We start from the raw sequence: 17297 nt of genomic DNA, 5'->3' as shown, positions 1-17297 counted from the left end.
GGTGTGAGAGGAAGGACTGATACAGAGTAAAGAATCAGATGCGGGAGGAGGGCTGGTAGTTCTGGAACCCTGTTCTCATCAGGAATGGATTAAAGAGGGAACAACAGATATAAAATTCAGAAAGAAAGAAGGCAAAGGGGATGGGGGGGGAGAAGATAAGGGAGGGATTTTTAGAGGGAACCCTACTTGCATCAGATCTGGGTTAAAGAAAGAACAACAAATACCTTTAGAAGGGAATAAAAGTCTTCTAAATTTATAAAGAAATAAGAGAGTGAGGGAACAGGATAAGGGGGGGGTTATAGAAGGGTGTCTAGATTAATGGGAATGAGATAAAGAGGGAATAACATATATTTGGAAGAATATAAAAGTCTTCTAAACTCAGAAACAAGAGGGTAAGGGGAAAGGGTGGGGGAAAAGGATAAGGGAGGGATCTTTGGGGGGGTAGGTTAAGTAATAGGAGGGCAAGGTAGTGGGTAGAAGTAAGGTAGAGGAGTCAGGAGGGATAGGAAATAAGAGATAGACACAAACACAAAATAAAGATCAGGAGTAGAATTTGTTGGGGAAAAAGCAGGGGTAGTAATCATGATCTCAGATAAAGTTAAAGCTAAAATAGATTTAATCAAAAGAGAAAAATAGGAATACTATATGTCAGCCATATTAATATTGTTTTAGACTATTTAAAATAATTAGATAGTATAAGGTTGGAATATCGCTGTGGTGTAAGAAATGATGAGTTGGTGGACTTAAAAAATATAGAAAGACTTGGACTCAGCAAGGAAGCTGTTATCCACCCTCAGAGAAAAAGAACAAACAAGTATAGTACAGTCTTACATAGATACATATGAATGTATATGTCTATATATGAGTATGATTATAGATATCTAAGTACATATATGTGTGTATGTATATATATATGTTTGTGTGTATAGGTCTGTGAGTATATGTGTATACATGTATATGTATGTATATATGTGTGTGTGTATGTATGTATAAATAAATATAAAATGTATAAATATAAAAATATATCCAAGCTTAATTGTAGCCTTCTTGGGGGAGGGAAAGGGGAAAAAGAACAAAGTAAAAAGTGCATAGGAGAGAACAAAAGGAAACTCACAAGGAAACAAAGAAAAGATGGACATCTCTCAATACAATGCATAGTATTTATTACATAGGCTTTCTTGAAATGGAAATTTATTGCTATATATTTTGAATTCTTTCATGTTCTGCTGTGCACATGGTAATGCTTTTTTATATTGTATTTAAGTTTATCATATGTTTCTTTTTTCTTATTATGTATTTAAGTTTAAAATAAATTAGTTTTAAAAATATTTGCTGTGTGGGATTTCTCTCTGGGAGGGGACAGGGAGAGGGATACTGTAACGAAAAAACAAAAGAAATCAATAAAAATGTATTTGAAAAGAAAACACAGCATAATTTCTATAATGTGATGCATCTTTTCTTCCTTTCCCACTTTGAGACCAGCTCAAGGTCTCTCTGTAGTGTATATGTACTGACAGACAAACTCAAAGGTCTATTCCTCCAACTGCAAGTTACCACAGCCTGAGCAATCGGAATTCTTTATCCACTTAGTCTGTCTTGTGTGAACTGATCTCTTCTGCGTCTATGCGGATATCATTAAGGTGATCTATTCTTATCATTCAACAAATTTGGCCTCTAACACCTCAGTATTGGATGTGCAACATGAGAAAGTGGAAATGACATTTCAGAAGTTACTACTGGTAAGAATTGCTAGACTGTACCCAGTATATACAGACATTCACAATGGAGGTGACACAATTTTGAAAGCATTAAGAAATTGATTTTTAAGACCTCCCTAAGTTGGGTGGCAAAGAGATACTTTATGATTTGAAATATAACATACATATATAATCCAAAAAATATAAACATGAGGACATAAGCAACTCCTGTCACACATCACTTTCTCATCTCTACAAAACCTTTATGAGAATGATCTAAGCACATGATGATGATATCCTTGAGGAAAATAAGAGAACATGAAGTCTAATAGTGATAAATATGGAATTCTACACCTGGATTTTAAAAATACACTGTATAAGATGGGGAGGTATAGTTGGCTAATAGCAACTGACATGTAGCACTCTTAACATTTCCACAGTACTTTAATGCATAATCTTAATTTGATCCTCATACTGACCTTATTATGATAGTTATATGGGTGTTATTATCTCCATTTTGTAGATAAGGAAACTTAGACCTAGAGGCTCACTCACTGCTTTTGTCAGAGGAAGGTTTTAAACTTACATCTTCCTAATTCCATGTCAAACACTCTATCCACCATGATACATTACTTGTAGCTCATGTGAAAAAATATATGGGGGAGTTTTAGTAGAGAGAAAACTCAATCTGAGTTTACAGTATTATTACATAGTATCAGTACATATAGTATCAGGCTATATTAATATAAAAACTTAGTGCTACAAACAAGGAATGAGATAATATTGTTATACTCTTCCTTAGTCAGACTACATCTGGAATACTGTCTTCAGTTCTAGGGCCCTCATTGTAAGAGGGGTGCTGCTAAGTCAAAAGTTAACAAAAATGGAGAGGAGATTGGCAATTAGGCCATATCAATAGAAGAAACGGAAGACTCTTAAACTTGGCAGTGTGAAAATGTGTTAAAATCATACCTTATTCTGGTCCCCCAGACCACCTTCTAGTTAACATAGTAAGCAGGTTTATAGGGGAATCTATAAGTCACTCACAGACTGTCGCCCAGATCAAAGGAACATAACAGCAACTTGCTAGACTGTATCACAAATTAACTAAATATCACATACTTGAGGCTATGTGCTAAATCAGGGGAATCCAGCTAAGCCTTGCTGTAAGAGCGTTTTGGTCCATAAGCCTGTCCATAAGACAGTCACAGTAAGACCAGACCACCAAATGCTGTTAACTTTGAGATGATGTGAATATGATAACGAACTAACCCTAAAGTGTTGTTGATAACTTTGAGATGATATGGCTATGTTAATGAATTAACCTAACCCCAAGGTGGCACAGATAAGAGTTAGTCTGGCCCCCACCAAAACTTTATAAAAATGAGATCCTAAACTCCTGGTTTTCTCTGGCAAGTACCCAAAGAACTAACTGGGCATGCCTGCCTCTATTCAATAATTCTATAAATTAATTGGTAATTCAGGAGACATCATCACTATCTTCAAGTACATGAAGAGTGGTTAGGTAGAACAGGATTCAGACATTTTACTTAGCCTCTAAGAATTATGACCAATGGAGAAGTAGATTTTAGCTCAAGAATGTTTAAAGCTATCCAAAAATGGAGTTGGTTGGCTTGGTTGCAGTGAGCTCTCCTTAACTATATGTCTTAACGCAATGATTGCCTGTGTGCTTCAGGTCAGGGTTGAACTTTTTGAGGTCTTGCCTAACTCTAAGATTCTATGATTTTTTTCATCCTTCTACAACAGAATAAAATCTTTAAAAATTTAACAAATCCCTGGAGTGTTTAGGGTCCTGTGCAAGTCCGTGGTCTTCATTTTCTTTTTTTTTGGTGAGGCAATTAGGGTTAAGTGACTTGCCCACAGCACACAGCTAGTGTTATGTATCCCAGGCCAGATTCAAACTCAGGTCCTCTTGTCTCCAGGGCCAGTGCTCTATCCACTGTGCCACCTGGCTGCCCCATTGGTCCTCATTTTCAATCAGCTTATAGTCTAGTCAGGTAGACAGGACATGAAAAGTCCCTCCTGTCATTTCTGCAGCTTTTAATATTGTTGACCACCACCTCCTACTGCATACTTTAATTTCCCTTGGATTCTAAGATAATATACTCTCTTAATTCTTCCGCCGCCTTCGTTTTCTCCCCAGTTAATAACTTTTGTTTATAACTTTTGCTCACAGACTGCAAAAAGGCATAAATAAAAGTTATTAGTTAGGGGAAAAGAGGGGACAAAAAGTGAACCACCAAAATACTATCTTTGATGTTACCTTCAGAATGGCAAGAGAAAGTAAGGAAGGCCTCTAGCAACCTTATGGTGGTACCTACCATGGAGAACTTTGGAGAGAACATGGACAACAGTCTCATAGAATGGGTATGCATGAATGGGGTGCAATCTGCATTACTGTAGGACACTCTACAAAATGACGACAGATCTACTGGAGCATCTGAATACTGTATATTTATGCCTTTTAAAAATATTTGAATCATTTCCCAGCAACCTCCCTCCCCAACTTAGCCCCCTTATAACAAAGAAAGATTCAAGCAAGACAGAAGTGACAAATCCACTGTGTCCAACAGGATCTCACAGCCCGACGTTATTCCACACCCACCATCTCCTAGGCCCTCTTTCTTCTTAATTCTTTAATTCCTCCCCATGGTGATCGACCAGCAACTTCTGATCCATGAAACCATGAACTAGTTTAAACGTTTATCAAGTATCTAATATGCGTCATGAATTCCCTAGGAAAGATAAAAATACAGATAAGACATGGTTGCTACTCTCAAGGAATCAACAATCTAGTAAGAGTGATTAGACATGTTTACAGATAAAGATGTACATACGTAGGATACATAAATGGTAGAGTGGAAAGAAGACTGGGCTTAGAATCCAAAAACCCAGGGTTAGGTCTGGCCTCTGCTAGTTACTGGCTGTGTGACCTCAGGCAAGTCATTTCCTTCAGATATATATGACTCAGTTTCTTCATCTTTAAAATGAGGGGGTTAGACTAGATTACTACTAGGGTGCTTTCCATTTCTAACATTCTTTGATTCTGTGCTCCCAGTACCAAGCATCCTCAGAAAATTAGGTTTTGATTATAGAGGGCATTGAATGCCAGACTAAGAAGCACAGACTTTTTTTGGTAGACAATGGGGAAACTGAAAATTATCCAACAGAGAAGTGAAATAACAAGCTACAGTCTGTGCAGGGTGATACAACAATGGGAAGACAGGCACATTGGGGTCTATTCTGCTCAGTTTCCCGAGCCACTATGTGTATAAGTTCTTGTTCTTCTATATCCCTTCCAATAAAAACTCTCTTCCTCAAAGTGATACTTTAAACGGCATGTTGACTGCAACAGGTTTACCTGGCGATCTCATTAACGGTCTCTGCTGCCCAAAGGGCCTAGAGACCAGTGGCTGGAGAAATGCTGATAAGGCTTCTCCCTCTCCACTCTCCCCACCCCACCCCAGGTGCCACCAAGTCTAGGAAATACTAGGCTTCTGTCTCTAGGGTCAGGGAAATCCATTTGGTGTGGATTGCAGCTGTGACTGATATTCTGGTGCAGCAGAGAGAAAGGCACTGAAACAGAGCCCTGAGAACTCTGCCTGAAGCCTCTTGGGGGCATTTATGAGGGACTCAGGCAGGGGTCAACAGGAAATGAGAGGTCTGGTCAACTCCATAAAAGCTGGTGTGACAACTGCTGCAACAGATGCTAGAGTCTCCAGGGAATTAGGCAGGGCAAAGTAGACCAGGGCAGGACAAGGTGAGTGGGCTCCTTTTCTGCTGCTCTAGGTGCCAGCCAACACCTGGGCAAGGAAAACAGGAGCCTGGGCTTGGGAAGAGGGGCCAGAGCTAAAGTACTGGTTTGCACCAGTCTAATTACATAATCGTCCTGGAAAAACCCAGGACCCAGGTCAGTAGGGCTAGTTCTGAAAGCCAACTCTATAACTATGGCCTGGTGGGTGGGAGTGAGAGAGGAAGATGCAAAATGGTCAGGCAGCAACTCCTGTGAAAAACACCTGGGGGTCTGACTGGACCACAAGTTCAACAGGACAAGGCAGCCCCAAAAAGCAAATACAATTGTATACTGTAGTAAAAGCTGAAACATGGCAAGAGCGTAGCCCAGGAGGAACAGTTCCGCTAGATGTACAGCCCTGGTCAGACAACCTCTGGAGTCTCCCTTCACTTCTGAGTGCCCCATTGTAGGAAGGGTGTTTATCTGAAGCCTGGTGACCAGGATGGTGTTGGGTCTCCTACAGAGAGGGAGCTTGAAAAGACAGCATATGTGGGGGGGGGGCATGCAAGGGGACAGCATAGTTAGCTTGAAGAGAAGCCTTAGTAGGATACAGAGAAATCTTCAAGTATTTGAAAGGCTGTCAACTGAAAGACGGATTAGTGTTGTTTTTCTTGGCCCCAGCATGAATATCTTAATAAATGTTCCCTGAATGTTGTTGGAGGAATAAGGAACAATGAGTGTAAGCTACAGAGAGAAAGATTTCTGCTTCATATAAGGATAAATTTCCTAACAATCAGAGCTACCAAAAGTTGTAATGGATTGCCTCAATTCAATTCAATCCAACAGTCATTGACTGTCTCTCAAGTGTTTGGGGACTGCCCACCAGGAGCTTCCATTCTAGGAGAGAATACAAAAGAAATACAGTGTGTGTGGGTGGGGGGGAGGGGGGGGGAAGGAGAGACATTAACAACAGAAGGAATCCAGAAAGGCCTCCCTAATGGAGGAGGTAGCACCTGAGATCGTGAAGGTTCACAAGTACAATATGGATGATACCCTGGGGATTATTCTAAAGGAGATATCCTTCTGGGGAGAGGTTGGATTAGACAACTTTCACTATCCTTTCCAATGCAGGAAATGTTATGAAGAATGCCACAGAGTCTTTCTAGAGGGCAACAAACTCCATCTCTTAGAATTGAATTAGGCTTGAATTTTGCTCAGAATGATCCCAGGTTGGTGTCTCTGCCACTGATCGGCTCCAAACGCCATAGCTGAATCACATTAATGGTGATAAAGCACAGCTGGTCCCCATTCCACTGACTTACCTTCCTTTTCTTCTCTTTTTACATTCTCCTCTGCCTGTGACTTATGCCAAAGGCCCCCACAAGCAGTCTTTGCCCATATTTCCACAGCAGCTTCAAGCTTATCAAATGGGGTGAAATAGGTAGTATAGGTTTTGTAAATATTAAGGAGGGAAAGTGACTTGTACTCAGGGCCACCCAATAACATAGTTAAATCTTCACTTCCTCTGGGTTCCCAGACTCTCAGCCCAGTAAGCTTTGCACTCCTTTGCTCCCTTTCTACCCTTAGCTGCTCAGGTGGCACCAAGGCCTAAGAGAGTTGCTGGATACTCCGCTAGGTGATCATTTACAGTCAAGAATCTCAGAAGTGGAAGAACCACAGATGTTTAGTCAAACCCTGTTATCTGAACAGGAATTCTCTTTACTACTCTAAAAAAAAACCTCACCTTCCTAAAACACTTTAGGTTTTACAAAGTACTTTCCTCATAAATAAGCCTGAAAGGCAGGTAAGTATAAAATGATACAGAGGAAAGGGAACTGGTTTAATAGTTTAGAAGACTTGGGTTCAAATCCTATTTCTGCTACCAACTAGCTTTGTGACTGGGAAGTTCTTTTTACCTTTTATGGGCTTCAACATTATATCAGCTGGAGAGACTGGAGATTTCTAAGTTCCCATTTAAACCTTATGATTTCAATTATTATTTGATTTTTTTTTATAGATGAGGCAAATTGAGGCTCTGAGAAGTCTGGTGACTTGTGCAGGGTCACACTGCTGGTGCTTGTCCAAATCAGGGTCTGACTCTAGGTCTTCAATATGCCTCTTTTTTTTTTATTACCCCTGAGCAAGTCACTTGACATTACTTAATTTACAGATGACTACAGCAAGGACAACAGCAACTGCTTCTGTAAAAGAGTAGGGAAAAACCTACTTCTATATGAAAGCACCAAAGGGATAGGTTTCAAGCAAAAAAAAAAATCATAGTCCCACATCTTTTCTCCTTTAGGCTAAACACCTTCGGCTTCCTCCACAGATTCTCATGCCTTGAGGAGGAGTTGGGTCAAGGGCTCCTGGCTGCCTGTTCCCATCTGAATTTGCTCCCTTCAGCTCTTCTTTCTAAGGCTTTCCTTTTTCTGTGTTTCTTCTTAGGTTCCCTCTCAACCCTTCAATAAACTTCACTGGCTCCCTACTGCCCTTAGGATAAAATGTAAAATCCTCTGTTTAGCTTTTAAAACCCTGCCCAATCTGGCTCCAGCCTATCCTTTTAAATTCATTATATATTAGCACCTTTCCCAAACCCCATGGCTCAGCCAAAGCAGAAACTTGTTGTTTCTCATGTGACAGCCTATTTCCATTTCCATTTCCATCTCCATGCCTTTGAACTGGTTATCTGTGATGCCTAGCTAGGGCAGCTAAATGGCTCAGTTGATAAAGCACTGGCTTCATGAGTTACTGGCTTCACGAGTTCAAATCTGGCCTCAGACACCTACTAGCTGTGTGACCCTAGGCAAATCACTTCACCCTGTTTGCCTCAGTTTCCTCATCTGTAAAATGAGCTGGAGGAAGAAATGACAAACCACTTCAGTATCTTTGCCAGGAAAACCCCAAAAATAGGGTCAGGAAGAGTTGTAGACTACTGAACAACAGACGCCTGGATACTCTCCCTCACCTTTGACTCTTACAATCCCTTGTTTCCTTCAATCTGCTTAAGCAACCTCTACATAAAGTCTTTCCTCAATCCCCTAGCTGCCAGTTCCCATTCTCACAAAAATTTTCAATTTCCACACAACACCTTGTGTTTATTTTGTAGGTAGAGGGTTAAGAACCACTTGTCAGGGATGTCTTAGAGGAGATTAATGTTCCTGGTAGGGACTGGAATAGATGACCTGTGAGGCTCCATCTAGCTCTGAGGTTTGGGGAGCCTATGAAATTTAAATCTGAACTCTCTTTTCCTTATGCCTGCCACTACTCTACTATACTAGATTTCAGAGATCCCGTGAGATCTCCAAACTCTTTCCTAGCTATTTCTCTTCCTCACATTTATAGAGACTGTTTTGACAAGGTAAGTTCCTTAAGGACGGAAACTCTTCAGATTCTGTTTTTGTGTCCTGGATCTAGCTTGGCACACAGTAGACACTTCTAATAAATGCTTGGTAAGTTGACAGGCATGGACTTCCACATTCTGTGTGTGTTCTATGCCTTCTATTCCCAATGTTAAGTTCCCTTGGAATGACCTTTATGAGTCTTACCACCCAGTGGAAATGGGCAAAAGAGAAAGCTGCTGTGGTTCTCAATTAAGAGCCAGAGCAGCTGCTCCCCTTGGGTCACATGATAAGGCAATACTGAAGAAACCTTAGAATACGGGCACTAGACACTTCTGTATGAATAGATGGGAAAATGAAGGATAAAGATAAAAGCTTTCCAAGGTCCTGTGGAAAGTGAGGACTAGAGTCAAAGGTGACAAAGGTGACCTCACTTGAGGTGAGGTGGCAGGGATGCCTATGGGAGGAGTCCAGGAACGTCAGAAAGTGTGGAGCCAAGGGACAAAGAGATCAAAGATCTGAAGTTTAGAGCTGCATGCAACCTTGGAGATCATCTAGTCTAATTCCCACATGTTACAGATGAAGGAGGTTGTGACTTGGCCAAAGTTAGGCAAACAATATATGTCAGATGCAGGAATCAAGCTCAGGTTCTCTAACTCCAAATACACTCTTCTCACCATGTCACCTTGTCTATGACAGGCAGAGCAGGGGGCTGGAGAAAGAGCCTGCCATAGCCAGTATGCCAAGTGTTCACTCAATAACTTGAACATTCTACACTGGAAATATCCCAAGGCTGGAGCAGCAGCTGGACATGTACATCTTGGCGGGGGGGGAAGGAATGGGGAGGTTTCTCCTCTGCACCTCCTGGCTCCACTAAACATAGCTTGTCTTTTTCTCTTGCCATGCTGAATGTTCCCCACCCTGCAAAAGGCCTGGGCTTAACACCGACTCTATCTGAGTCAGGTTAAATAGACTATTGCAAGCCTGGATATAAAGATTCCAAGTAAGGATCTTTGGTGGGGGTGGGGGTGGAAGTAAACTGAGCAGGAAGAATAGCCAGACAGTGCAGAGAGGGACCCCAGAGGGACTTCAGGCAGCTAGATTCAGAAGGAATCATCAATCTGGTAGACAGTGAATGGCAAAAGGCAATTAGGCTGCCCAGGATTGCAGTGGCCTAGTGAGGTATGTGGTATGGCAAAGGAAGGCCTGGCGTGAAGGCCTGTTGGAAGACTGCAAAGGCAGGAAGGTGGAAGATGGAACATATATTTTAAGTCCAGCATGAGGGAAAAGGTAGGTCAACAAACAAAACAATTTATAGGACAAACATTTGGGTATGGAATGGCTATCTGTACATGTGAGTATATGTGCTTTTAAGGCATGGAAATAAGAATGAAAAGAGAGATGTTACATACATATACATGTGCACATGCATGCACATGAGCACACACACACACACACATGCAGAGGCCAAGGCTGTCCTGGTAGTCTTGCCTCTCCATCCATCTGTCAAGTCTAACAGGGCAGAAAGCTGGCCTGTTCTAGCATGACTGAATGACACTAGAACCAAATGCCTCAAGATGGGGCAAGTTTCTACAGAAACACGGCTAGAAGAATGACATGGCTTCAAACTTCAGCTGTGGTCTTTTCTTCCTTCTCAATTCAAATGCCTCCCCCCCCCATGCCTTCATTCTCTCTCTCTCTCTCTCACACACACACACACACACACACACACACACACACACACAACACACACATCCACTCATGGATACATTCTCCCATTTTTTCTCAGACAAACTCATACACTAACAGTCTCTCCGGTGTGCACATGCTTGCGCGTGTGCGTGCGCACATAGTCACATTCTCCCAGGCACTTTTCCACACTGCCTGTCTTCAGAGTGGTTCCTGTACATTAAGCACTACTTCCTCCAGCACCCCCCACCCCCACCCCCAACTACCCTTGCCTCTAAGATCACTCCAAAGGTCAAAGCTGCCCAGTTTTAGTCCCTGCTGCTGCTTCCTGTGACTAGGTGCACCCCTGCTAGGTCTGGCTTCTTAATAGGGAAAAAGGCACCAAGGTTGGCCCGACAGAGGAAAGATCCCAGCCCCAAAGAGACTGTCCTACCGTGGGATGCAGGTTTGTGGCTGCAGCCTCCTGGCCTGTGAGACCATCCCATTTATCTCTCTTTGTTCCACTCCCTCTCTCGCCTCCTGCACAAGGCTGCAATCACACACATACTCTGGGTCGGAAAAAAAAAAAGGACAGCCTAATTTCTTGATGATTATGTTGTTACCTAGCAACGGCCTATCAGGGGCTAGGCTTTTTGCCTGCAGTATTTCATGCAAATAGTTTGGAGAAATTGCAGGGTAACCCAGGCTGCTTAGGCTGCTCTTCTCAAGGGACACATTACTGAATAAAACAAACCCAAAAGGAGACTACCCAAACCATGCACATGCTTTGTATAGCAGGCTGTCTGAATACTCTCACTGCCTCCTGCCCCCTCTCTGGAGATGGCGGAAGCAGCTAAGTCTTCCCTGCGGGTTAGAGTTCTCAGCAAAGCTCAAAAGTTCACAGAAGCCTTTCTCCCTTTACTCTGGTTGCCCACGAAGACAAATCTGGGCTATAGCAACCTTTGCTCTACTGGAAGATGAAAAGCCTACTTTTCCAGAAAAGCACCAAAAGTCACTCTCCCAGCAGTAAGTCAATAGAGAATACCAGAAGAGATCATTCTCAATTATCTTTCCTTCTTCCTTCCCATCTACCACTTCCTCAGGGCTCCCAGCTGGTCGGGATCTGCCCTCTGTTTAGCCAGCTCTATAGGTATCTCTGCCTCTGCTATTAGACCCCTAGCAGTAAAACCCTGGTTTTACAACTGTACTCAGCCTGGTGCCTCTCAGAAAAGGTCTACCTAAAGACAATGGCTAAGACTTGGCAGAGCTGATGAAAGATGGAAACAGTGGATGTAGGGAAGGCCGTGGGAAGACAGGCACACTAACATGCTGTTGGCAGAGCTGTGAATTGCTCTAACCTTTCTGGAAAACAATCTGGAAGTATTCAGGGGAAAAGTTACCAAAACATTCAAACCCTTTGAGCCAGAGAGCTCATTGCTAAGCATATGTTTCAACAGAAGTCAAAGACAGAAAGAATTCAAAATATACTAAAATGTGTAAAGCGGCACTCCTTGTGGCATCAAAGAACTGGAAATAAACTAAATGTTCAGATGTGGCCTGGAACAAGTCACTTAACCTTCAGTTAAGCTTGGTTCCTTAACTGTGAGATAAGGAGGCATCTCAGAGGTCCTTTCTAACTCTGAATCGATGGTCCTATCATCCTGGGATCCTATGACTGGGGACAGGTTAAACAAACAGTGGCAAATGAAGACAACTGAATACTACTGCACTTAAAGAAATGGCAAATATACAAAATTCAGAAAAACACAGGAAGACTTATGTGAACTGATACAGAGTAAAGCAAGCAGAACCTGGAGAACAATATACATAATTACTACAATGATACAAATACAAAATGATATAAAAGTAAGCTGACTCTTCTATAAATAATGACCAATCTTGAAGCCAGAGAAGAGGAAACAGAAAAAAAAAAAGAAAGAGAGAAGAGGAAACAGGCCTTCCTCTTTTCCCTGGAGAGGTGGGGGACTATGGAATGACATTTACCCTGTCAAATGCAGTCAATTAGTCAGGTGGTTATGTTTAACTATTTTTTCCTTTGTGAAGCCTGGGAGAAGGCAGGTGAGGAGGGTGAGTGTAGGGGCGAGAGGTATTTCTGGAAATGGCTGTGATGTAAAAAGAAGAGGTATAAATAAAACTTCAGAAGAAAGACAATGGGTAGGGACGCTTGAAAGGCAGCTGGGTGGTGCAGTGGATAGAGTGGTAAGCCTGGAGTTAGGAAGACCTGAGTTCAAATCCAGACTGAGATTCTTACTAGCTATGTGACCTTGGGCAAGTCACTTAATCTTTCTCAGTTTCCTCATCTGCAAAATGAGGGTAAATAATAGTACTTACCTCTCAGAGTCGTTGTGAGGGTCAAATGAGATAATATGTGTAAAGTGCTTAGCACAGTGCCTGGAACATAAATGGTGCTCCATAAATGCTTATCCCTTCCCCCTACCCCTACTCCCCAACCTTGAAAATCTTTACCACTAATCTGGACCAAGCAGGAATAAGGCTCTTCTTCCATCACTTCCCTTCACTACTCAATCCACTTTAGTCTGGCGTCTGTCTTCCACCAATCTATTGAAGCTATTTTCTCTTAAGGTGACTAATGAAAGCCTATAACTGTTAGGAAGTGGTGAATATGTCCAAGGGTCGGAGCAGAGCTTGGTGATCCTGGCTCCCACAGGGATGGAGGTCAGCATCCAGATAGGAGAGTTAAAGAAGAGTGTTGGCAAGAAGGTTGGGAATAAACGGAAGGCCACAGTGGGATCTGGGCTATGTGCAGGCTGGAGTGGACTCCCTGAAGCCTAGTCCACTCTGGCTTCCAACACTAGTGGGATCTGGGCAGGGTTCAACCTGGGGTATGCTTTCCTTTGTAAACATGGGTATTCTCTCAAGGCTCTGTTCTTGCTCTTTTCTTCTCTCTTAGGACTCTTTCCTTTGTTAAGCCCTTCTTTCGACTGCTGCCAATGATCACATCCATAAAGATATATCTTATCTCTATTTCTGGCTCCAACCTTATTTCCAGCTGTCTGCTGGATATCTTCACCTGGATATCTTACTAGAGTCTCAAACACAAAATGTCAAAAACTTAGATGATTTCCCCTGCAAAAAAAAAATGTCCCTTCTGCTAACTTTCCTCTTGCCTTTGATGCCCCTACCATTATTTCTCCCAGTCACAAAGGCTTAAAGATTTACAATCACTCTTGATTCTTTACTCTCCCTTATCTCTCTCCCACATTCAGTCAGTTGCCAAGTTCTATTCATTCTACACCTCTACTATCCTTTGCATCTGTCCCTTCTTTTCTATTCTCATGGTCACCACCCTAATCCAAGCCCCCATCACATCTTAGAAACTCCCAGAGGTTCTCTTTTGCCAATACGAACTGTGAGTCTACCAGTTAAGCCAAGCCTCTCGATCTCCCCAAGTGTCATTATATAGTCTCCCACATCCATACATGTGTCTAGTCTGTCCCCATCCCAGGAATTCTCTCCTTCCTCAACTCAAACCACTGAAATACTTCTCTTTCTTCAAGACCTCAGGTGCTGCCTCCTCCATGAAGCCTTCCCGGCCCTTCTGAGCCAAAAGGATTTTTTTTTCCTCCTCAGATTTGCCCAGGGCACTTTGGATTTTCCTTTGCCCCTACCATAATCTGCCTTGTATGACACTATTCATATCCATGTCCTATTTCCAGAGTATGTAGTAAAACTCTGGAAGGGCAGAGTCCTTGTCCTTTTCCATGTGATACAAATCATCATCATCTGGCACAGTAGCTTGCATACAGTAGGTGTTACTAAATGTGTACTGAACTCAATCTCACTCAAAGAGACAGCATGGCCTGATGGTTAGAGTGTTAGACATGGGTTCAGGATTACCTAAATCCAAATTCTCCCTATGCTACTTACTCATTTTCTGACCTGAACAAGTCATTTAACTACTCTGCCACTCTGCCCTTGTTTATTGGGATCCAAGTCAGAGCATGGGAATGGGTCCACACAACCCTTCACCACTACCATAAGAATTACTCAAAATACTTGTTCAATATTCAATACAAGAGCTCTGTGGCCTCAACAACTGGGAAGCTTCCTCTAATGAAGCAGAGAGCAGGCATCTGCGCCATGCTCCTCTTACCAGGTCCTCGCCAGAGGCCCTCCCAATCTGCTGTGGGGCTTCCTCACTTTCTCTTGACACTGAGAGGTCACCAGTGGAACACACCTGCCATCTAGCAGTTATCCTTCATTCTTAATACATGGCCAGCTCACCTTCTGTTTCAGTACTTAAGTTTATATTTTTCTTGACTCTATTGTTCTTCATAGTTCCTTATTTGTGGTATTTTGCTGCAGTTTTCTCATAGCTGTTAGAGGCTGCTGGTGACATAGCAGTGCTGGGCCTGGAGTCAGGAAGACCTGAGTTCAAATCCAGCCCCAAGCACTTTGTAGGTATAGGCAACTCACTTAACTTCTGTTTGCCTCAGTTTACTTGACAATATTCTCAAAAGGGGGGTAATAACAGCACCCATTTCACAGGGTTGTTGTGAAGATCAAATGAGATAATATTTGAAAAGTGCTTAGCACTGTGCCTGGCACATAGTAGGTACGGTATAAATGCTTATCCCTTACTATTTTCCTGTTTAATACCACGAACTAACACCACCATTTCTATGCTTCTCTTCTCCACCCCCAAAGAGTAGATGTTCATGTTCTAGCCACTGTAATTAGGGGATGACCAGATGGCCTCATTTGTTTAAATCACATTACGGAATTGGCTAAAAGAGTTACCAATCTGTCCTCTCCCAAGAAAACAGAGTTGGAGAATCCTACTCACCTCAGATGGCTGGATGGCAAAATCTTACTTGGACTCTAAAGGAATGGTCTAGGGTGCCAGCTAACTCCAAGGTCTTCACATCAGTGCAAATGAACCAACCAAGGTTCAGGTGCTAAAGCAACTGCAGCCACTCTTCAAAGGAGGCAAGAAGACAAGAGCAATCTTGGGCTGGAGCAGGTTTTCCCATCCAAAAGGGACATTTTTTTTTTCACCTGGAGCCTACAAGATAAAGGTACAATCTGATTAATCTAGGTTGAATGGTGAGGAACTGGTGGTTAATGTTTGAGAGATAATAGCCAAACAGGAAGTTGTGGTCTGTTTTACAGTGGAACTGAGTTCCATTATGAAAGGTATATGAACCATTAGATCAAAGCCAGGGCTGGACCAGACTTCCCAGAACTAGGCTAAACCCTATGGATACACTGTGGCTGACTTCAATCTCAACTTGTCCCCCAAAGCTAACCAGGCCCTCAGTTTTCTAATTTGTCAGGTTAGTGACCTCTTAAGTCCCATCTAGCTCTAAATCTATGCTCCTATGACCTTATAATCACCTCCCACTCGTGTCACTGCCTTCCATTTGGCTCTTATTTATCCTCTAGTGTTAATGAGCTTTACTTCTTCTCAAACAGATCCAACCCAACAAATGTTTACAAAGTGTCTACTACACGCCAGCGTGGGTTACTAGATGCTGTAGTGGTAAAGCTCCGAGCCTGGAGTGCCTTGCACATGTCATTGCTGCTGTTCAGTCGTATCTATTTTTGACCCCGTTTGGGGGTTTTCTTGGCAGAGACAGCGGAGTGGTTTGCCATTTCCTTCTCCAGCTCACTTCGCAGAGGAGGAACTGAGCCAGACAGGGTTGAGTGCTATGCCCAGGGTCACACAGCTATGAAGTGTCTAAGGCTGGATTTGAACTAATGAAGATGAGTCCTCCTGGTTCTCAGCCCAGTGCTCTCTCCACTGCGTCACTTAGCTGCCCTACAAAGGCAAAATGAAAAACAGTCCCGGTCCTCAAAAAGTTCACATTATGCTGAGGGGATACATGTAAACAGATAAATATCCTTGTGGTAATTGGAAGAGGAAGGAGAGGGCACTAACAACTAGGGAGATGAGGAACAACTATCTGCAGGCGGCAGTATGTGAGCAGACCCTTTCCGATTCTGCAGCTGCCCTTAGTCCATCTCCCCACAACAAGCCCACGATCAGCCAGTAGTGACGCTGCAACTGGATGACAAGACCAGGCATTTAGAGAGAAGAAAGCTAGACGTGATTCCTTAAGTGCCTCAAATGGTGCTTGGAATCAATGGAGTATGGAATGGAGGAGAGGGGAAAGGCAAGGAGAAATGTTACAGCTATTTGCAGTCTGGAGATTCTCTAGTCCCTGAGCAGCCCCATTTATTCTGCATAATTGCTTCATTTCCACTGGCAAGGCATCTCAAAATGAATTTCATTACTGGTGCCTGGGATATCATATTGATTACCAGGCTTCATTGATTCCTATCTGGCTAATTAGCATATAAATTAGCCATTTGGGGAAAGCATTAGGCAAAATTGAATTTTCTTTTTAATCCTCTTTCAGAAGGTAAATGAAAATAGATGTGACCTATTAGGACCAGTGCCCTCCCTATACCTCAATCCAGCCACTCTCTTTAGCTGGGCAACCCTCTGTACGAGGAGAAGGAGCTCAGGTTCACAAAGGAATCCTTATACACATAACTGGAGCCCTCTCAGAGAGTTATCAAGAGAATCTAGAGGGCAGGGAAGAAGGTCTCTAGGCTGAGGGAGAATTTCCTCTAGAGAAGTTCCCCTGAGCACCAAAAGCACTTAGCTGCCAGGCATGCTGACAGTGGTCTTGATAAGCCCGCTCACTTCAAAGGCGGGAGCCTTTCTGTTGATCCCTTTTACACCAGACAGCAGGAGAGACCGAACAAGGCTTTCCAGAAACCTGGGGCTGTGCTTTCTCTGGAGGCGTCTCCATTTCCCAGGTTGCTGGTCTCTGAAACAGGCTTATTAAG

The 17297-nt window shown here is 42.7% G+C and overlaps 1 protein-coding gene across 7 annotated transcripts in view; it reads right to left on the bottom strand.

The window, feature by feature from the left end:
• The window catches only part of PHC2 (polyhomeotic homolog 2), a 161515-nt gene that overhangs the window by 88721 nt on the left and 55497 nt on the right, over window positions 1-17297 (bottom strand). For 6 of the 7 annotated variants that reach the window (XM_078145512.1, XM_020983397.2, XM_078145515.1 and 3 more), the window contains exon 2: window positions 15286-15504. The gene's annotated coding sequence lies outside the window, so the exon portion shown is untranslated. Of the gene's footprint in view, window positions 1-12809; window positions 12870-15285; window positions 15505-17297 lie in introns of all 7 variants that reach the window. The other variant, XM_078145513.1, reaches the window with a different exon arrangement.

The sequence above is a fragment of the Phascolarctos cinereus genome, unplaced genomic scaffold (assembly GCF_003287225.1).
Source record: "Phascolarctos cinereus isolate Bilbo 61053 unplaced genomic scaffold, phaCin_HiC Scaffold_726;HRSCAF=1367, whole genome shotgun sequence".
Classification (NCBI taxonomy): Eukaryota; Metazoa; Chordata; class Mammalia; order Diprotodontia; family Phascolarctidae; genus Phascolarctos; species Phascolarctos cinereus.
Note: the sequence above shows the minus strand (reverse complement) of the source record. Positions and strands in the feature narration are given on the sequence as shown.